The sequence below is a fragment of the Pinus tabuliformis genome, chromosome 2_1 (genome assembly GCF_031772625.1).
Source record: "Pinus tabuliformis cultivar Carrire ecotype Pingquan chromosome 2_1, CPIR1, whole genome shotgun sequence".
NCBI lineage: Eukaryota > Viridiplantae > Streptophyta > Pinopsida > Pinales > Pinaceae > Pinus > Pinus tabuliformis.
The window spans coordinates 861,355,923-861,378,494 of NC_142299.1; the positions used below are offsets into that span (position 1 = coordinate 861,355,923).

At 39.6% G+C, this 22,572-nt stretch overlaps 1 protein-coding gene across 4 annotated transcripts in view; it reads left to right on the forward strand.

Moving 5' to 3' along the window:
* Positions 1–1,976: 1,976 nt before the first annotated feature.
* Positions 1,977–22,572, forward strand: part of LOC149203398 (phosphoenolpyruvate phosphatase-like) — a 345,157-nt gene continuing 324,561 nt past the window's right edge. The window contains exons 1-2 of one of the 4 annotated variants that reach the window (XM_089403423.1): positions 1,980–2,132; positions 2,274–2,314. The gene's annotated coding sequence lies outside the window, so the exon portion shown is untranslated. Of the gene's footprint in view, positions 2,315–22,572 lie in introns of all 4 variants that reach the window. The other 3 variants (XM_089403424.1, XM_089403422.1, XM_089403425.1) reach the window with 3 other exon arrangements.

Consider the following 22,572-nt stretch of genomic DNA (forward strand, 5'->3'; position numbering starts at 1 on the left):
GACCCACCTATGGTTTTGTTCATGATTTTTGCACATGTTTTTTGGACGTGATGGTTTTTCGGTCCATGGTATTGGATGCGATGGTTTTCGGTCCATGGTATTGGATGCGATGGTTTTCGGTCCATGGTATTGGATGCGATGGTTTTCAGTCCATGGTATTGGATGCTTCGGCATGTATAAATATGTATTATAACATTGAAAGGAACATAATGAGAAAAATCAAGCTGGTAGTCCCGGTTTTGGGATCTAGGGAAAATCTCTCTGTATATGTGTTTTATGTGTTATAATCTCGCATTGTTTATTTTCTGTGTTTTAGAATTCGTATGCAGGTAATTTCTGTACGGGGTTAAAACCTACAACATATTTAACCACCACTCCTTAAGCTTGTCGATATATAAACCCAAAAGGGTAGGAGAGTGGGAAACCTTGCTTGACCCCGATATTGCTTCTAAAACTTTCAGAAATGCCTATTGAAGTTCTAATTTTGACTTTCGCCTCTTCATATAGCCTATACACAACTGCTCTCAAATGTTTAGGAACCCCAAGTTCTTCCATTATGTGCCAAATCTTATCCCTAAGAACCGAGTCAAACGCTTTTCTAAAATCAACAAAGCAACAAAAGACTTCTTCCTTTTTCTCCCAAACTTTTTCAATGATGTGCCTTAAATTTATACAATGATCAACTGTGGAATGTTTAGGTCTAAAACCTGCTTTCCCTTTAGCACGCTTATCTATTTCTTTTGCCCACTTGCTAATTTTATTTTCTAGCATGCTTCTAAATAGCTTTGCAAACAAAGGGTTTATCATGATGGTCCTATAATTGGAGGGATTATTGACGTCACCGCTCTCGAAAAGAGGTATTGCCATACTAGTTGTCCAATATGTGGGGAGCCTTTGTTGTATGATGTTGTTGAAATTTTTTGTAATTTAAGGTGCAAGGATCTTTGAACCCAACTTTAGATATTCTGCTTGGAGTTCAGCTAAGTCTTTTTCTTTTCCAACACCGAACTTCTTGATACCCATCTCTACCTCTTGCACCGTGTTCATGTCAACGGGTTTCGAACCAAATACTTTTTTATTAGATAAAATATAATACAAATGGCTAACTTACACTTAAAAAAATATGAATAAAAATTATAACTATTTCACCATTTTTATTAATTAAATTGGAAAAATGATAAAGAAGATTTTATATTTTATATTTTTTTCTAGTTCTTTTTAATATAGAGTATATATGTAAAATTCATAATCACCTTTAAGTAAGAAACATGTTAGTTTTTATAGAATTAAGGCTTGTGTGATCCATATCAAATTTTTAAGACAGGTTTCTTTCTTGTGGGTTTTTCCGGTCTAATTTCTCTAAAATCCAATAGAGATTTATTGAAATAACAAGTTTGATGGGTAATCCCTGATCGAAGCGCTTTAGGGGTTTTTGAGGGTGTTGAGTTCATATATATAGTCAAAAAACCAGTTTAAATAACACAAATCAAGATTTCACCTCAAATTTTTCAGCGAAATTCCAGCATTGAAAAGTCCAAAAAATTACACTATAAACAACTCCATTTTTATTTATTTTAATATAATTTTTTAATTAATTTTACATTAAATTTTATAAAAACCATTAAAAATATAAACCATTAAAAATATAACTGAGATTATAAATTATCATTACTTAATAGTTATCTATTTAGTGCACTAAATTCATTTATGCGTTTACAAATATAATTTAAATTTAAATAAGATAAAATTGCAGTTTCACTTACCGATTCAGAACTGAATTTTTGATAATTATTGAAGAAATTAAGTATTTAAATGCACAAAAGGAATTAAATATCCAAAACCATGTGGTTCGAACAGAATCATAAAACTGAAAATATTAAATACCGATAAATATTCCAAATGTTAATAGATTTATTTTTATCACCACGGGAAAAAAGCCATGTGGAAATTTAAATCACGATTTCATCTGGCAATAAACAAATCTGACTCTGCACCAGATTTCAAAGTATTTTTAGTTTATTTTTGCTGGAGGAATATGCTGTTCATATTTCATTATTCCATTGGCCTTTCAAATCATATCCAGATCGCGAAATCGAGGGAAGAAATCTGAGTAACTCTGACGAAGAATGGTAGTTAAGTGGACGGCCTTTGCTACTCATGAGCTGCTCTGTTTCCAAAATTATACACTTCCTTTTATTATTATAGCATATCTATGACTTCAAAACTGCGCAAACTTTTCATTCTCAACATTCATTCTGGTTTGGATTTCGCAGAAGGCATTTGCAGCTTCGCCTCCTTTTCCTGACTCATACTGGTAATTTACCTATCTAGGATATGTCATGCATATCTTCCCCAGTGTCCAATAGGATTCTTTTTATTTGTAAGCGACAGTCTCTGATGCAAATAGTTAGGTTCCATTGATTTATATTTTCGTCGAATCCCTGGGTTTCGACTGGATTCTGTCAAGCAACTATGCTAATATAAGTCAAACTGGAGCGGTCACTAAATCAAGATTGATATCATCCGAGTTATTATATAAAACCATGTTTGTGGCTTTTTCGTCCATCGTCTGGGTTTTACCTGCTCAGGTTTTGCAGGAATATGATATATCATGTAAAATATGTGAAAAAAAATCATAATTTCTGTAGAAATAAAGGTTTGTAAATTAAAGGGTTCTAATATGATTTTAGAAGTGTTACTCTAATCGAATTTAGCTGAAAATAATTAATGTAGTTTAGTTGGATTTATGGATATAGTGGCAGATAAATGGATCGAAGTTAACTTCAGCTTACCCTAGTTTTTTGTCAGTGGAAGTGGGAATATAGTGTCAAAAGTGTAGCTGGCAATGAAAAAAATAGTACTTTTCTTGATTGTTTGAGTATTTGCGAAGAAGCTTCGTTCAAGCTGAACATCCAAAAGATTATTTTTTAAATCTTTAAAACACTCTTTTTGGTTTGGTGGGGGCGGAATGTGTCTAACTATTAATAATTATCAAATTATGTAAATTAAGGCTATTTTATACAAAGAACGTGCTGCAACTCTATGAGCTGAGTGCGCTAAAACTTAAAACACAAGACTTCCCCAGCTCACAAAACCAAAACAGCCACGAAGCTTATAACTCGTACAAATATAGATCTTAAACAGAGTAACTCAGTCGTCACACAAGGAAATTAAAAAACCCGATAAAAAAACCCTGGGGCATTTTAGGAAACTACACCCGCCTACCGTTTCAACACAAGCATCAGTTTTACGGAGTGCTGTGGTGGAGCGAGGACTTTAGAATTCTGCTAGGATAAGTACCTGTATACTATAGGAAGCATTTAACTGTCCAGAAGACGATAAGACTAGTCAGAAGGCACAAAACAGCATCAGCACAGCGTGAAACAAATCACCAAACACGGGCTTCTTAAAATTGTTATTTTCCTCACGGAGTACAGGCATGGGTAACAGGTTCGGCATTTTACTGTTTACAGGTAACAGGGCAGCATGAACAGGCAGCGTGAACAGGCGGGCAAGCAGAGGACAGGGTTTTGTGAGCACAGTGGACAGGCAGCGTGAACAGGGTTTCGTGAGCACAGTGGACAAGTAGCGTGAACAGGGTTTTGTGAGCACAGAGCATTGAGGCAGTTAACTTCTAAATAAGTAAACGTTCAGAAGAGCCAAGGCGTAAAGAGCAAGGCGTAAAGAGCAAAGTAATTTCAGATTTGGTGGAAACAAATCATTTGGGTCAAGTCAAAATTGCTTCAACAGGCAAAATAGAAAGGTGGATTTGGGTAAACGCAAAGCAATATGAGGGCATTTTAAGGCGTAGGATTACTCGCCTTAAATGGGGACAAGTGAGAAGAAAACTGATCAAGATCAAGAAAAAGAAAAACAAGATAAATAAGAGAAACAAAAATAAAGAAGAATCAATCATTTACAGTCTCACATTTACACCTCTTACTTGGTCATCAGATTTATATGTCCAAGAATTGATGAAGGTCAAAACAAAGCTGGAGATTTTGGAAGCCAGAGAACAAGAAAGAAACCGCAAAATTTCAGAGATCACAGTTGCAAATCAATGTCTAATGGAAGGTAATAGAATTTTAAAAGAACAGGTAATAATGTTACAAGAGGCTCTAGAGACAGGGAAACAAGAATGGCAAAACATGGAAGAAGTAATAACAACAAACAGAGAGGTGATAATTTCTAAACAAACTCAAATAGATACACAGGTATCTCAGCAAATAGACATTTCCAAAGAGAAGGCAAAAATGAACAGTGGGAAAGATAGTCCAAAAGAAATCAAAGCTAGAGCTGAAGACGCTAATGGTTACATAAGGACAGAGGAAGAAGAAGATGCAAGTGATCGCAGAGCACGGTAAATAGAACAAAAAGAATGACAGAACAGAAAAACAAACTCTATTATCAGGGGAATAAGAGATTATGGGAAGAATGAAAGTACTCTCAATTTGACAAGAGACTTTCTGAAAGAGAAACTACATTGGAAATGGCAAATTTGCCAAGCAAGAAGGGTTGGGAGGATATGTGAAGAGAGGCCTCGACCCATAAAAGTCACCATGGAAAATGTACAAGAAAACGACAGCTTTTGGGCAAAAAAAAACTCTTGAAAGGCTCATACTTCTTCCTCGATGAAGATTTAACCAAAAAGCAACAAGAGGAGAGAAGGGATGAAGTGGAGAAAATTAGAACAGCAAGAAATGAAGGGAAAAGGGCATGGTTGTACAATGGGAAAGCCGTTATTGCAGTGTTTGGGCCTCTAGGCAAATCAAGGCAACAACCTGACAGTAAGGAAAAAATAGAGAATTCAATAATAGAGACGAAAACAACAAGAGCAACATGGACAAAAAGGGGTGAAGACTCAAATTTGAGTCTTATGTGCCAAACTGCGTAGCAGTGAAATCCTATCTAGGTCTACCTAAGTTTAGTTTGTTGGAATTGTCGAGGTTACCCTTGGAGGAGGGGACTTGGGTTAGGGCCTATTGCCGAAGGTAGAGACATAATTTGTCTCACGGAAATTCATGAACATGATGGTTGCAAAACTCCTGTGTTTGACGGTTATTTGAAGTTGGCAGTTTGGAACAAGGTAGCAGAAAATGGCGAAGGGTATGAGGAAATACTAGTTTTAGTGAAAGAAAAAGAAGGTCGTCACATTCAGCTAATTAAAGAAGATGCAAATAAACAATATTTATGGTTGAAAATATTAGAAAATGAGAATCACATAAGAATTGCAGCATGTATTTTTGCCCCTCAAGTCTCAAAAACTTACAAAAATAAGGGGCTTGACAGCAAGGATCCATATGCAACTTTAAAACAAGATATTGCTGTGTACTCTTAGTAGGGAGAAGTTCTTTTAGTGGGAGATTTCAATGCGAGAACAACAAATAATCAAGCTAGCATCCTTTGTTGCAAAGAGGATAACAATCCTATTTGGCTCACTGAAGAGGAGAATCCCCAATGGGTGAGGTGTTCAGAAGATGACAAAGTTAGCAATCATTTTGGAGATGAGTTGCTTACATTGTACGGGGCTTTCAACTTAATTATTTGCAATGGTCTAGACAGATGGAAAAGGTCTGGGAACTTCACTTGCAACACATACAATGGGGCAAGTGTCGTTGACTATGTGATGTGTTCACAAAGCTTAATAGAAAAGATAAATGAAGTTAGAATTGGAGAGCATATTTGGGACTTAAAATCAGAGCATAACCCAATTTTTATAAGGTTATCATGGTTAGAAGAAACACAACATAAGAGGAAAACCCAATGTTCACGACAATCACTATCAAGGGGCAAAATTCTTCTAACACAAGAAAATGGTACTATCTTCAAGACAATGTTAGAGAGATTAATTCAGAAAGAGAAAACTGGTTTCAAACGCTTCAACAACCATGAGTTAACAAATATAATCCAAAGTGCACTTGAGAAGTGCAAAAGAGCAAAAAATAGGAAATCAGAATCAAATTGCTTTCTTGTAAATGCTTGGTTTGATGAGGAATGCAAAATGGCAAGGAGAACCTTGAAAAAGGTAGGAAAAGAGAAGAATGTAAAGTTATATAAACAGATACTAAAAAGGAAAAAAGATGAGTTCATGCAAACAAGGAGAGAAGAGTTAATATATTTAAGCAAGAATAATCCAAAGCTTTTCTGGTAGGAACAACAACCAAGGAAGAAGCAAATTGAAAATAATATTACAACGAATCAATGGTTTGATTATGCAAGGCAACTCTATGAGAGAATCTGAGGCGGAGTCCCCCCCATGATCAACACAAATTCGAAGCTCTTCACATTACAGGAGGTGGAGAATGGAATTAAGAGGTTGAAAACAAGAAAGGCAAAGGACTTGGTTGAACTTCAAGCAGAGTATCTAAAATGGGGAATGAATGCTCTTGCACCGCACATCATGAAAATATTCAACAACATCATTCAATAAGGATTCCCAAGGGACTGGACAACTAGCCTAGCAATACCCCTTTTTAAAAGTGGAGACATTAATAATCCATCCAACTATAGAACAATTATGATCAATCCTTTGTTTGCAAAGCTTTTCGACAACATGGTAGAAGACAGAATTAGCAAGTGGGAAGAAGTAAAAGAAAAGAGGGCAAGAGGACAAGCAGGTTTTAGGCCGAAACATTCTATAGTGGATCATGGCATCACGTTGAGACACATTGTTGAAAAGGTTTGGGAGGACAAAGAAGAAGTATTTTGTTGCTTTGTTGACTTCAAAAAAGCATTTGACACAGTCCCTAGGGATAAGTTGTGGCATAGAATGGAAGAACTTGAAATTCCTGTGCATTATAGAGCCGCTGTCCATAGACTTTATGAAGAAGTGAAAGTCAAAATTAGAACCTCAACAGGTATTTCAGAAAGCTTTAGAAGTGACATTGGAGTCAAGCAAGGTTGCCCTCTATCCCCCACTCTTTTTGGTCTATATATTGATAAATTGGAAGAGTGGCTAAATCTGCAAGGTGGAGATGGTGTTCGGTTGGGGGAGTTTGTGATAAAGCTTCTTTTATATGCTGATGATATTGTATTGATTTCTAAATCGGCCCATGGATTGCAAATGCACTTATATGCTCTTGAGCATTTTTGTAGAGCAGTGGGGATGCAAGTCAATACTAGCAAGACCAAAATAATGATTTTTTCTAATAAAAGGAAGCAGAACCATCATACTTTCTTCTTTGAAGACAACATTCTTGAAGAAGTAACGGAGTACAAGTACCTTGGGATTGATTTCAACAACAAACTCAATTGGGAGGACTGCAGAAAGAAAAGGATTTAAGGAGGGTGGAAAGCATTATATGCTCTTCAAAACAGATGTAGAGAGGCAGAGTTATGGGATTGGAAAACGATTAAAGTGCTTTTTGGACTCCTAGTTTGTCCAGTGATGTTATATGGGTGTGAATTGTGGGCTAGTAGCACTTCCGTCTCAAAATGGAAACAAATTGAGAAAATCCAAAAATGCTTGATCATGAGCAAGTTCAAAATAAAAAGTTCGGTACCTTATGAGATAATGTTGAGTGAAATAGGAGCAACTTCCATTGAAGCAATTGCTATGGTGCGGCTCATAAGATACCTAAAAAGAATTGAACAAATGAGAGTAGGTAGATGGCCTAATGTTATCTTCAATGGAGGCATCGGTGAAAGAAAGAAAACATGGATGAAACAAAACTACACATGGATGCAAAAATGGGATATCTACCTCAATTCTTGTCCCACAAATAGCAAGGAGCTAAAGGATTTTGTTATGGAGAAGTTTCTTAAAAAGGTACGGGGAAAAGAGTTGGGTAGAAAGAAGAAATATTACATTGAAGAATTCAACCGTACGTGTGATTTACAACAAAAAGAGTTCATTGGAGCTAGCATTTCGTGGAGAGCAAAGGTTCTTATTGCTCAATTAAGGACCAACTCACATCAACTTTGGTGTGAAATAGGACGGTGGAAAAGGCCTAAAGAAGCTTGGGAAGAAAGGGTGTGCACATTTTGCACGTCTGGGGTTGTGGAATTAGAAAAACATTTTATTTTGGAATGTGATGCATTCAAAGACATCAAAGAAAGTTATGAGAACATGTTAGCATCAATTTCTTGGCATTGTCTTTTTAGCAAGGAGATTGTTGGAAGGTTAGGTCAGCTCATCATCAATATGAATCGGAAAAGGACTGAATTGCAAAGAGCGAAAAACAGGGAACTAATGGTCTCATAAACTATTTTTAGTCTCGTGGACCTTAAAATATCATTTCATTTCATTTCATTTAACAGTAGAGAAAGATAATTGTCAGGCTGGAGCAGGAATAATGCCCGCATTGGGCAGAGGGCCATCCCAGGCCTTGGGAGGTGCACCACAACCATTATTAATAGGCTTTGGGTCAGACGATGAGTTTCACCAGTTATTTCCCTGAGCAGGTTCAGGCTGCAAATAAGCTTCAAAGATGGCCGGATATAGCCAAGGGTACTTTGTCATCCCGAGGTGGTAAAAGGTCCCAGCAGATTATGTTGCACCAGTTTTCGGGACAGGGAATGACAGGGATGGGGGACGTGTCCCTGAAACTGCTAGAGCACACCCCAAATTTTTGGGGGATGGCGGGTTTTATATATATATATATTCATTGTTAGCCATCATTTTAAACAACACTGAGTAACGTAATAGGTCTCCAACCCTTAATGGTGTCCCTGGCCACTTTCTTTGAAATGGGTTTGATATGACCTTGTTTGAGAGATTCAATTGATATCTCAAATGAGAATGAGTTAGTTGCCAAACATTAAAAATCATCCTCTTTGTGTCCCACATGGTCTTGTAGAACTTAAAAGGAAGGGCACCCAACCCCAATGAACTAAGGGCTGCGGAAAAACACCTCTTTCGACAAGTCATTGTCCAATCTATCTCAATCACCACTGGACACCTTGTGTATGATAACTTTATAACAAACATTCTTGACATCCACCATGTGATTCATCAAAACATATGGAGAAAAGATATTTGAAAATCAAAACATACCTTTGGCCTCAATTGGATCCTTTGTAAGAGATCCACTTGCTTTGAACAAATCAAGAACCTTTTCAGCCCACCCTTTCTTCTAAATAATCTAAGTAAAATTTGTATCCCTCATCCTCCTCTTTAATTCACTGTAGTTTGGAACAGATTGTGGCACCCCTAGCAATGTAATCTCACCTACAAACTACCATCTCCAACCAAGTGACATCCTCCCAAAGGATCACACTATGGATGTCCTCCTCAAGTCTTAATCGAGTATCATGCAACTCCTTTCTCCTCTTGAAAGTCATCATTCTTCCCCACTCTCTCATGAACTTGACTTTGCGAAATACAACAATCTCCCACCAAAGCATCCAACCTCGAGTCCCTACAGGCCATGGGGGAAGGTTCTAGATCCTTTGCACAAGGGCATGGAAGTCATTTGACTATAGATGAGACACATTCAACTTAAGCAAACTCGAGGATATTAAGTCAATAATGTTACCTGCTACCCACCACCAGTGGGTGACCCCATACGAGAAAATTTTCTCCTAGATTTGTCTTTAGTAGACAGCTAGTAGCCCCTTGCAGCCACCTGATAGCTTTGATGTGCTGCTTTTCTTCGCCACCTGAGCCAACCGTTGTGTACCCTCGCTCATCTGTCATGATTGTATGTTTGAAGGTGGGCCATCCAACCTTGAAGGTGTGATTTTTCATTATGTAATTGGGTGTTTATGCTTGTTTTTCTTGGGCACACTTGGGCATGGATCATTGGGCAGCTTGGAAGAATGAAGGGCTTTGATTGTACTCTTGTTCCCTTACTTCAGCTTGGGGGATTAATCTTGTATCCTAGTCCCGTGGGATTTTCTTTATTGGCTATTAGCTTTAGGAGTGGCACTACATGGGAAATCCTGATTTCGATTGTGTGCTCCTGCTTCCCGACACCATATATATCACTCTCCTCCGCTCATTACAATCCATTTTTTATATTTTACCCATTTGGGTCCACAAGGTGTTAGGCTTCCCCCTCCCCTTGTCCACACCTTGGGTTGGGCTTGGAACGATGCCCCGGAGGTTGATGCAACTAAAAAGAAAGATGAAAGGATAATATGGCCACATACAACAGGAAATGTACCACAAAATGCAAAAGATGGCCGAGACAATAAAATTTAGCATGTGGGAAAAATCCAAGCATGAGCTTTACCCCCTATCATTATGGCCATCACCCTGGTTCCTAGGGCCCCTATGTGTGCCCTTTGCATCATTAAGGAACCCATTAATGTCCCAACCCTTGGTGGGCGATGAATTGCCCCACTTTAAGGGGGTAATCACTGGTATATCTTACACATCATGCTCTCATCCCCTTGAGCCATGAGCAGTAAAATGAAGAAAAATCAATAAAAGTCAAAAGGCAAATGAAGAAGGCTAGAAAATCAAAAGCCAGGGTAACTCATGTCGCACAATTTCTCCCTCCTTACATTCATACACCCAAGGTATGGACTTTCCTCATCATAGCTACCCTTGTACCATGGCATGTGGCTTGGAGCCTTCCCTTTGCCTCACTTTGTTCCATCATTATTTCACATGACATTTGCCACTTGAAAGGTGTACCTTGGACCTATCATTCCCTTAAAGGTTGAAACCACCTAATAAGGTCATTCATTAACCTCTCTTGCCGTGGAAGGTAACACTAGGGCATGTCTAAAGCCCCAAATTTGGAAGGGAAACCCATTATGAAGTGTCCACTTCTGCCCTTTATTAGCAACCTTACTTACTCAATTGCACTAATGAATTATTGTATTGGATGGTGAAGAGATCCATTGGATCTTATACAGGATTGCAAGTGGGTTTTCATCTTGGACTTGGCCTCCCTATATGGGATCCAAGCCCTCCAAAGGATCACAATGGAATTTGTAGGGTGAGCATTGAGACCCATGGGCCTCCGACCATGTAGAGCATTGATTGCCACACCATGGGCTTCTTCAGCACCACCACTTGCTTGTTCGTGACCTAGTTATTCAGAGATGATGATTTTCTTGGACCACGTTGCCCAGCCGGCTACACATTGCACCCGGAACTTGGCAGCGGTTCCAAGGCCTAGAGGAGGTTATGTCTTTCCTAGGGAGACATGGAAGGGCATGTGTCATCTTCTAGCCTTCATTGATGCAACATCAACTTGATCTTGAGGCATTTCGAGACCCATGAGACCCATATGGAGGTCACAAAACCCAAATAGGGGTTGTGAGATGTTTTGCAACATATGGAGGGCATTCTCCTCTTATTCATCATTTTTGAGGCCCTCACTCTCATCCTCAGCACATGAGGCCTCAATGCTGCCCCTCTAGACCTCCACGTCAGCCTTGCGTGGGCTTAAGAGGGCTAATTCAACTTTATTTTTGAGCTATCATGGTTGGCTTGTAACCATGGGTCGGTTACTTGACATTTTTAGGCATTGGAGGTGCTTTATTTTTCATATTTTGAACACTTAGCTATTGTATAAATAGGAGAGAGGTAGTCTCCTCCTAGCATCAGACTTTGGATTTTTGATCTCTCTTCTTGAGAATTTCAGACCTGCAATTAGAGGATGAATTTGGACGATTTGGATGCATTTTGATGTTTGGAAATTTTCGCTATCTCTCTTGGAGCTTCTTTTGGCATTGTGATGGATGGATATATTCTTCATTGTCTTGTAAGTGCTATTTAATGCTATATTTCTGATTTATGTTTAATGTCTAATGCATGGAATGTTGTCTCATGGTTTTTTATGTGCCCTAATTGATGAAATTTTGTTTAAACATTGAAACTATTGGGAAATTTGCATGTGTTACTCATGGAAAATGAATGAATGAATGTTCCTAGAGGATTTTGTTGCATTTGCATCCTTGGAACTCCATCATCAAGTGTCATCAAAGTATAAATATCTAGAAGTCGTTCTGTTGCTGCTTCCGTTAAGGGTAGTGAATTTCTCTATGCCTCCCCACCTCTTCTCTAGAGGTACATGAGCACTCATGGCACACAGAATAGACAAGATCCTGGCCTTCCAGATGGCGAAGTTGGATGCCCCATCCAACCTATCCTGATCCCTTAGCCCATTCACGACCATCTCTCTACTCTTTTGTGTCGACTCCTCCGAGTCTCTCTACTTCCCGCCTAGAAGTTCTCTGTTCAACTCTTGCTAAGTCTCTCTACTTCCTGTCTGTAAGGTCTCTTTTGGACTCCCTCTGAGTCCTGATTTCCCTCCTGGAAATCCTTCTGCCAACTTCAAGTTGCCTCTCTCCGATCGTCTGTGCAACTGCAGCACTGATCTAGATTCCTTGACTAGAAATCTACCTCGGCAGCAACTCCCTCTACCTTGGTCTTGCCCTGTTAGGTACTGTTCTGACCACGGTACCCCACCAGCTTTGCTCCGCAAATTACCCACAACCTCCTATGCCCCCAGGAACTAAGGGATTGAGCCACTTGGCTCTGCACAATCTCGACATCGGCAAATTAGCTCCCCTAGCCTACTGCGTCAGTGATCCTGGCCTCTGCGTGAGCCTGATTCTGCCTCCCTTAGCCTTTGCATTGCCTTTATCTGGCCCAGAATGATGACGCAGTCCCTCTGAACTCCTTCCTCTGTCGCCTTCTGCAAGGATCAGCTCTGTCACTCGGGATAGCTGAATCTGCTGCAAATGCTTTGCTCAGCTGATGCCTTCAGTTTTCCTGTGATCTGCAACCACGCTCTAATACCATGTTGGAATTTCTAAGTCTAACCCGTTAGAAATTCTTCCTGTACTATCTGGTTTATTCTGCCTACTTGTTTAATTAATTAATAAGTTATTTACCATGTAAAAACTGAAAATAAACACAAGTTCAATATCAACATCTACAGATCATCAACAGAAAGAAAACAAACACACAAGTGACACCGTTATTTTGGACCAATGTCCCCGGAAAAACCCAATGCGGGAAAACCGGTGCAGTTATTCATAGGGTTATATTATTATGCAGTTTATGTGAGTACAACTGGGTGCCTGAACCGGCTCACCCGACAGAGAAAAATATATGGCAACAATACCTCTATATTCGGAAACAGGTATTCAGAAAACCTGTCCGACGAAATCCTCTTTGGCACAACTGAAGCTCAACACTGGCCATTATTGCCACTGTGTCAGCCTCCTGCTAACTTGCGTCAGCCCCAGGACCCTCTGCGTCTTTGTGGCACTGCGCAACATCTGGGAGCCTCTGGGTCACTCCCTTTGCCCTCTGCATGGATGACGCAGTCTCTCCGGGCTTTGCGCTGCCTCTATTGGGCTCTGCGTAGCCTGGACTGGCTGCTTCTCTCGCTCTCTTCGATTCTGTGCTGGTCTCCCAGTATTGTCCCTGCCTCTCTGTCTCGTACTCACTGCCCCTCGCTGCTGATCATTGATTCAACTTTTCTTAGCAACCCCGCTCTAGCAAAATGAATGACTGATCACTCTGGTGTGTTCTCCAATTGACCCTCAAGCCTCCTCTTTTACTTTTCTCGTTGGTCCTTCAACAACCGAGATTAAATCTCTAATCAACAGCTAAGATTAGATTTGGCTTGTTCCATGACTTTTGGAACCTTCTAACCCAGTTTTATATTAATACCCATTAATATTTTATTTTTCCTAAGTTTAGATTTAGGGACTCCATTAAAAATATTAATTATTTTAATATCTTTCAAACCAATTAGAATCCGCCCAAACCATATCTGGGTCTTGGAGATCTCATGTGCTTTAGCCTCTCCAACAATTTTCATGGCTAGAGCACATCTGATGCTACCCCAAATCAACACCCGGATCTAGATTTCTTTGGCTAGAAATCTGTCAAGTCGGTGACTCCCTCTACCTTGGCTCTGTCTCCATGGACATTGTTCTGCACCAACAGAAACAACGTCCCACCAACTCCTCAAATCTAATCTGCTCTGCTTCCTTAGCCTCGACAACTGAAGAATCTGAGCCCCTCTGGCTCTGCGCAATCATTGCGTGAGTTGGATCAACTCCTCCTAGCCATTGCGTCAATCCTTCCTGGCTAATGTTGATTTGCCCCCTCTTCTACTTCTGCGTTGGCCTAGATAGATGACACATCTATTGCATGGGCTCCTCCTAGCTACTGCGTCACCCTCACTTGGCTCAGAGTGCTGACGTAGGCATTGCATTAGCCTCTGTATCACCTTTTCTGCACTGCGTCACTCCTCCTTCTGCGTCTCTGACTCTGGAACAACATTGTCTCTTGGGACCACTGCTTTTCTACAACAAATTCTCCAGATTTCTCAGCTGGTGACTTCAGTTTCTTATGATCTGCAATGCTCTGATACCATGTGAAATTTTTTGAATCTACACATCAGAAATCCCTACTACAATCACTGGTTTATCATCTCCTACTTGTTCTTTGCATTTAACAAGCTGTTTAATTACATAAACATTGATGAAAAGCACTATTGCAGCCTACACATACATACAGATCATGAACTGAAAGACAATCACACAAGGGACACCGTTATTTTTGAACAATCGTCCCGGGAAAAACCCAATTCGGGAAAACCGGTGCAACATATGGAGGGTTTGTATTATTAATCAGATTCTTGAATACAACTAGGGTGCCAAATGCGGCTCACCCAACAGAGAATAATCTTGGCAGAAGTACCTTTATTTGGAGACAGATATTTCAACAAATCCAGCAACTGGATGATCAACCCCACGGATGACAAATGCTATCCCCAGTACTGGGCAACAATGGCTGCTCCAAGCTCTATGTTGGAACTGCGTCACCTCCTCTAGGAGTTGCGTCACCCTCTCAGTGAGCTTCCATTGCTCAGAAAGTTGATATGCTGAACTTGTAATGACCCACCTGTAAATAAAATAATAATATAAGTTAATTAAAATTATAAATTTAATAAATTTATAAAAAATAAAATAAATAAACCTTATTAAATCAAACTACGTATTAAAATAAAAATCAACGAAATCAAATCAGATTCGATTTCATAAAAGTTACACGTAACCATAAAATTGACATGAAGAAGGAAAAGAAGGCGGTGGATGAGGAAATAAAAGGAGAAGGGAAAAACCATTTTGGGGGAGGAGAACAATTGGGATACTATAGTATGGTTATGAAGGAAACTTGAGTCTTGATTATACTTATGTTTTTGGGCACGGGGAATCAAATTGCTTCAATTGAAAGCTTTCCGAGACTGAGTACCTAGGTTGTACTCAGTTCGGCAGGGTGGTTTTGGCCATTTTGGTGACACAACCGGTCAAGAATTGCAGCAGAGCAGACAGATTTTCAGCAGAACAGACAGTTGGACAAGAATTGCAGCAGAGTAAACAGATTTTCAGCAAAGCAGAAAGGTTAGTATTCATTAGATTAAATTTCTTTAAAATTCTGTATTTATTATTTCAGGTTCTGCTATTTAGAAATTAGCTTGAGGTTCAGGTTCTTACAGTTTGGTATCAGAGCTGGTTCTCAAACCCTTGGGATCCTAAAGGCCCATTAAACCATACTCCCTGCCGCTTGCCTACTAATGAGGAAAAGGTATATATTATAATTATACACAGTATTGATGACAGATGCACATGCATATTGTTTTATTTCGGGAAATAAGGAAACATTACGATGATAAGGACATATCAACGACGACGACGTGGTCGGGAAGCAACCCCGTCATTAACGCCACCACCGTCGTCATCACCATCTTCATCACCACCACCATCACCGTCTCCATCAAGACCATCATCAACACCAATTGCTCCAACACCGGAGTTGACCGTGATAATGCACTCATTGGAAGCCTTATTGGAAACATTAAAAGGGTCGACAATGGCTAAGACCAAAGAAGAGCAACCTCAACCTATAGAAACCAATTCAGCAGAACAAAAAAATTCTAAGTATAAAAGATCAAAGGAAGATATTTCTAGGGAGTTACAAAAAATTAAACTCCCAGAATTTTCTGGAGGACGAGCTGGAGAACGTGCTGAGGCATGGTTAGAAGGAATGAACAAATGTTTTAAACTAAGAGAGTACTCTTCTTCTTCAAAAACAAAAATTGTCGTATTTCAATTAAAAGAAAGCGCCTTGATTTGGTGGGGAAATCTGGAAAAACAACTACATCTCACAACGGATAATGTCCCTTGGGAATTGTTTGAGGAAAGATTCCGCACTAATTTTTTACCTCCATACTTTCAAGAACAACAAGCTGGGGCCTTTCATACATTAATTCAAGGGCCTTGGTTAGGATGTGGAAACCATCATCATTAGCCGAGGCAATAGAATGTGGCCGCTATGTAGAAGAACATCTAGGAATCAAAAAGGATGTCGGGCCAGCAGAACCTCTACAATTAGGGTTTTTAGGGAAGACTCCCCAAAATTTCTTCAGAGGAAGTAGCTCAAGACCACCTTATGGTAATAGCTTTACCCCAGAAGTGTAGGAGCAAGAGCTCCCATGGCAGTTAATACTATCGCTGCTGAATCATCAAACACAAGTCCATGGAAATCTCGTGGAACTGCCAATAGAGGAAGAGATTCGAGAGGAAGCAGTATGAGAGGACGAAGCTCCTTAGCTAGAAATTCACAATATGATTCAAGAGGACGGACCCAGATTAATTGTTGGGGATGTGGAGGACCGCATTTTGAACGTGATTGTCCAGAAGCTTCATCAAGTATATTGCATAGGACTGGAAAGGAACCAATACCAAATACCCAAAGCAATCATAGAATTCATGCATTAGTCAACAACAATCAAGCAGCACATCAATCCACTGTAGTGGAATCTTCAGGAATTGTAGGTATCAAACGAAAGAATCATATCGGTCGAACCATTACGTATACTGGAGCATAGGGTTCGACAGCTCCGGAATCGTCTGGTAGACCAAGTTAAGGTCCAGTGGGACAAGTATAGTCCTGGATCGGCTACTTGGGAAGATATGGAAACCATATGTCAAAAATACCCCAACTTGTGTCAATTTTGAAGAACATTAAGCCATATTTTGTATATATTTTCTTTACTTTAAATCAGATACTCAAAATCTTTTTTGGAAGAAATTTTTATGCTACCAAAATATGATATCTGTTACCTGCTTAATTCTACTGGTACGTGGATACCAAGATGAAATATGTTATTTAGATTTACCTTACTAAGTTATGAATACTAAGATGAAGTTCAATATTTGATTAACCTTGTTATAAAATCTAAATCCAATTTTGCTATGAATTAAGATATTACAAATTTTGCTTTATTTATGCATATTGATATGATTAATGAGATAGAAATGAAAGAATGATTACAATTGCAATATGAAAGTCAATAACATGAGCAGGACATGACCAAGTATGTTATACTGTAGATAACAATATGTATGAGCTATACATAAATTGTTTATTTTATTGATGCATATGTTATAATATATGGATAAGTGTTTATATGGCAGCTTACCAAAACGGCCACGTGATGACAAAAACTTCAGTACAATTAAGACTCAATAAGATTCCATGAAAGAACATTAACTCTGGTCCCACGAGGAGGGGTGGAGGTATTGCCCACCGTTTATCCTCCAAAAACCTGGAGTCATGGGAGGACTGTGCGAATCACGCTCCCCTAGACGTGTGATGATGACTGCCAGATGCCTACTGGGCAATCAGGTTGATATAATCAACGCTGACACCCTTGAGAGTCTATGAATGGTTAACCAGTATAGTTGACACCATGGCATACTCTAGTAGAGGGCGGATAGGATGGAAGCGGAAGAGATTAGGAAGGATAGGATGATTCTAGAGTAGCTTGAAGAGTCAACCGGGGCAGGACATGAATATTATAGTTGTAAAATCTTAAAATATTTAAGAAAACATATACTCACGTTAATCACTAATATATTTTAGCAACCCTAACTTCGGGATGAAGTTTTTGGAAGGAGGGATGTATGTAATGATCCGCCTATGAATAAAATAATAATATAAATTAATTAAAATTATAAATTTAGTAAATTTATAATTATTTTATAAAATAATAAAATAAATAAACCTTATTAGATCAAACTACGTATTCAAATAAAAATCAATGAAATCAAATCAAATTCGATTTCATAAAAGTTACATGTAACCATAAAATTGACTCGAAGAAGGAAAAGAAGGCGGTGGATGAGGAAATAAAAGGAGAACGGAAAAACCATTTTGGGGGAGGAGAACAATTGGGTTACTATAGTACGGTTATGAAGGAAACTTGAGTCTTGATTATACTGATGTTTTTGGGCACGAGAGAATCAGATTGCTTCAACTGAAAGCTTTCGAAGACTGAGTACCTAGGTTGTACTCAGTTCGGCAGGGTGGTTTTGGCCGTTTTGGTGACACAGCCAGTCAAGAATTGTAGTAGAGCAGACAAATTTTCAGCAGAACAGACAATTGGACAAGAATTGCAGCAAAGTAAACAGATTTTCAGCAAAGCAGAAAGGTTAGTATTCATTAGATTAAATTTCTTTAAAATTCTGTATTTATTATTTCAGGTTCTGCTATTTAGAAATTAGCTTGAGGATGAGGTTCTTACAGAACTGCTCTCTCTGCCCCACAGACAAACCCTAGCGCTGCCTCTAAGGGCCTGCGCATCCCCTCCAGCTTCAGCGTCACCTACGTCAGCGTTTCTAGCCTCTTCATCACCCTCTGTGGAGTTGCGTTGTCTCTCTTGGTGCTGCTTTGCCTCTCTGCTATGTATTCTTTGGCCTTGGATTGAAGTCCCTCCGTCGAATTGCCCTTCATTGCAACTCAAATCACTAGGTCGATTTTCTCAGCAAACCATGCCCCAGAAAAATCGAACTCTTTGATCTCTTGGTGTATCTCCAACTGACCCTCAAGCCTCCTCTTATACTTTTCCTATTGATGAATGAACGACCGTGATCTAATTTCTAATCAATGGCTAAGATTAAAACAGGCTTGGTCCTCGTCACTTAGAACCTTCTCACCCATATTTTTATTAATATACATTAATATTTTTATTTTCCCAAGTTTGGACTTAGGAACCCATTAAAAATATAAATTATTTTAATAACTCCTCATTCGGGTGGAATTTCTCCAAATGTTTTTTGGGTTCTAGGGATCTTATGTGTTTTAGCCCCTCCACCAAATTTCGGAGCTAGAGCACATTCGATGCTACCCAAAATCAACACAAACCAGTTACCACTCCATGACAACTTTGATATAATGAACTTAGGATTCCATTCTATTTCCCTATACAATGGGTTTGAACATTAATGCACAAAAAGGCACAAAAATCGATCTTCTTCAAATAAATGTCAATGGTTCTGAACAATAATCTTTACTAATGCCTCTTGCTCTGTTTACTGCCTTCTCATGAACTGGATGCACTGCTTCAAAAACTTCCACAGGCTACACAAGTTATGGAGAAAAGAATCTTTGCTCACTTAATTAAGTTACAATAATTATGCTTGCTTCTCCAAGGCTAATATTGACCAAGATAAGCTTCAGAACTAGGGCATAAGGAATTACCTTCAGTACGCAGTCATCATTGTCAGAATTTGGTTCAACTTTTAATTATATCAAGCCTGTGTCTTTTAGAGTCTATGAATTTGCTTCTTCACCATTGCCACAAATTTGAGGATTCTCTGTACTGCAGTGTCTTGTGCTACAAACAACTGTAGGTCAAAGGACTGTACAAGAAGTGTGCCAAAAGACAGAGCCGCAACTGCAAACTTTCTTGATAGGGGCATTCCCCACACATCTGGCACATCAATAATTGCTATGTCCATGGTGATGATTTTGTATGGATAGTTGGCCAAGGCAACCTGTAAGTCTTTAGCCACACCAAGGACTTCAATCTTCTTAGAATCCATTGAGCAAATGTTGTGACAAGGTCTTGAGATTCTTAGATTTAGTTGATCCATAACTTTCCTAGTCATGACATTTGTTAAAGCCCCAAAATCTAACATGCACTTATGAAGAAGGTGGTCATTGATATCCAATGTTGGGAAGAAAGGTTGATGGTCTTCATTTGTCATGTAACAATTTAGATCCTTTAACTTGATTTCTTTGTCCTTTCGATTGATATCAACCTTATCTTGTTGAGCCATGCCTAAAGCTTTGAAGAATGCTGCCCTTTGAGAAGGAATCTTTAGAAGTTCGAGCACTGACACATACATATTAATACTGTTAATCCATGCAACCCAATCGATTTTCTATCCTGATTTATATCTCTCAGATGCAACCTATCTATCCTGACTTGGCTCCTTGCCCTTCTTTTGATATGTATAACATTTACTTCTCACAATTTCAAGAATCTGCTCTTGAGATGGAGTTACACCATAGATTTGCGTGATAGGGTTCTTCTCATCACTGATGTTATTGATGGTGAAAGATGAAGAGATCATGTCTATGCCACGACCTTCCTCAAAAGAACGTTGATTTACATTATTTATTTGCTCATTCGTTCCTTCTTCTAAGAGTTTTCTAGCAAGAGCATACAAACTTTCCTCATGAAAAATTTCACAAGGTCTGCAAAATGGAATACGCTGATCAACAACATTTGCAGACTGAAGAGGAGTAGGTCTTTGATCATTAGGAAGATTCCTTCTTGGCCATGGATTATTGTCACCTCTGTTATTATTATTATTGTTTCTAGGTTGCACATTTTGATTTTGATTTCTTTCCATTTGGATCAAGCTATATTGCATGACACTTATCTCTCTAGCATGCTCAATTCTTATTTCCTTAATCATTTGAGTTAACTCCTTAATGTTGAATTTTCTAAGTCTATCCGTTAAAAAATTAATCTCAATTCTGCTGGTTTATTTCTTCTACTTGTAGATTCTGAACAAGTTATTTAAAACATTTAAATACCGAAATAAACACAATACAGTCACAACATCTACAGATCATCAGCTGAAAAAAAACAAACACACAAGTGACACCGTTATTTTTGGGCAAATGTCGCCGGAGAAACCCACTGTGGGAAAACTGGTGCAACTATTCTGAGGGTTTATTATTATGCAGTATTTCCTTGAGTACATCTGGGTGCCTAACTGGCTCACTCGATAGAGAAAAAAATACACGGCAACAATACCTCTCTATTTGGAAACAGGTATTCAGAAAACCTATCCCACCAAACCCTCTCTGGCGACTTTAAAGCTTAGCACTGGCCCTCTGGCCTCTGCGTCAGCCTCCTGCTGCACTGCGTCAGCCCCATGACCCTCTGTGTCGGCCCTCTGAGGCACTACGCAACCTCTGGGACCCTCTGCGTCACTCCCTCTGCCCTCTGCGTGGATGACGCATTCTCTCTGGGCTCTGCGCTGTCTCTGCTGGGCTTTGCGTGGCCTGCTCTGGCTATTGCTCTCACTCTCTGCTTTTGCGCTGGTCTCTTGGCACTGCTCCACCTCTCTGCCCAGTACTCACTGCCTTTCGCTGTTGATCATTGATTCACTTTTGCTTAGCAACCCCGCTCTAGCAAAATGAATGACTGATCACTCTGGTGTATTCTCCAATTGACCCTCAAGCCTCTTTTTATACTTTTCTCGTTGGTCCTTCAACGACCGAGATTAAATCTCTAATCAACGACTAAGATTAGCTTTGGCTTGATCCATGATTTTTGGAACCTTCTAACCCAGTTTTATATTAATTCCCATTAATATTTTATTTTTCCTAAGTTTAGACTTGGGAACTCCATTAAAAATATTAATTATTTTAATATCTCCCAAACTGGGTACAATCTATCCAAACCATTTCTAGGTCTTGGAGATCTCATGTGCTTTAGCCTCTCCACCAATTTTCATGGCTAGAGCACATCGATGCTACCCCAAATCAACACTCCCTTTTAGCAAGGACTGTGCTCTAGTAATACTCCACACTGAATATCACCTTGATTATCCGGTGTTGGTACTTGTGCTGATGCTAGGCCTTCCCACCCAACATCCTCTGCACTGCTGCATCCTATACTGCTGCCCATGGCCCTGCCACTGCCATTGTTGCATCCGTACGACAACTTCCTTTGCATTCGTGCTGCTGTTGGTCCATCCTCCCAACACTGCATCTGCATTGCATCCCCATCTCATCATGCTGCATCGTGCTACTGCACTACAACTCAGTTACTGAGAAGTAAGTAACTGATCCACCCAACTTATGACATCCTTGTCAGGCTAGAAACACTCTTGATGCTGAAGCTCTCTCTGTCGCTAACAAGTGCTCCCTCTACTGACCTCTGCGTTGTTGCAATAACTCCCAGCATCTCGCACCATTGCAAACCTCTCTGTGCCATCCTGCACTATTGCAACACTCTCCGTGCCTCTCGCATTGTTATAGCCTGCTAGCCTCGTGCTGCCCGGGGACTCCTGCACTGTAGCACTCTCTGCCGCTTCATCCGCATCCGTCTCTACCTACATTTGCCAGTCCTGCTACTCCTCTTTGGGGCTCCCGTAGCCAGGTATAATCCAAGAGGTTGGGTACCTCAAGGATCCTGCCCCTCATCGCCTGTAGTCCTCTTGAGTATAGCTCGATGTCTCCCCACTTCTTCTCTAGTGGCATATGAGCACTCATGGCACAATCGTCATCCTCCTCGACTTTTTTCTCCGCCTTCGCTGGCGCTGCGTTAGAGTCAGAAGCCTCTC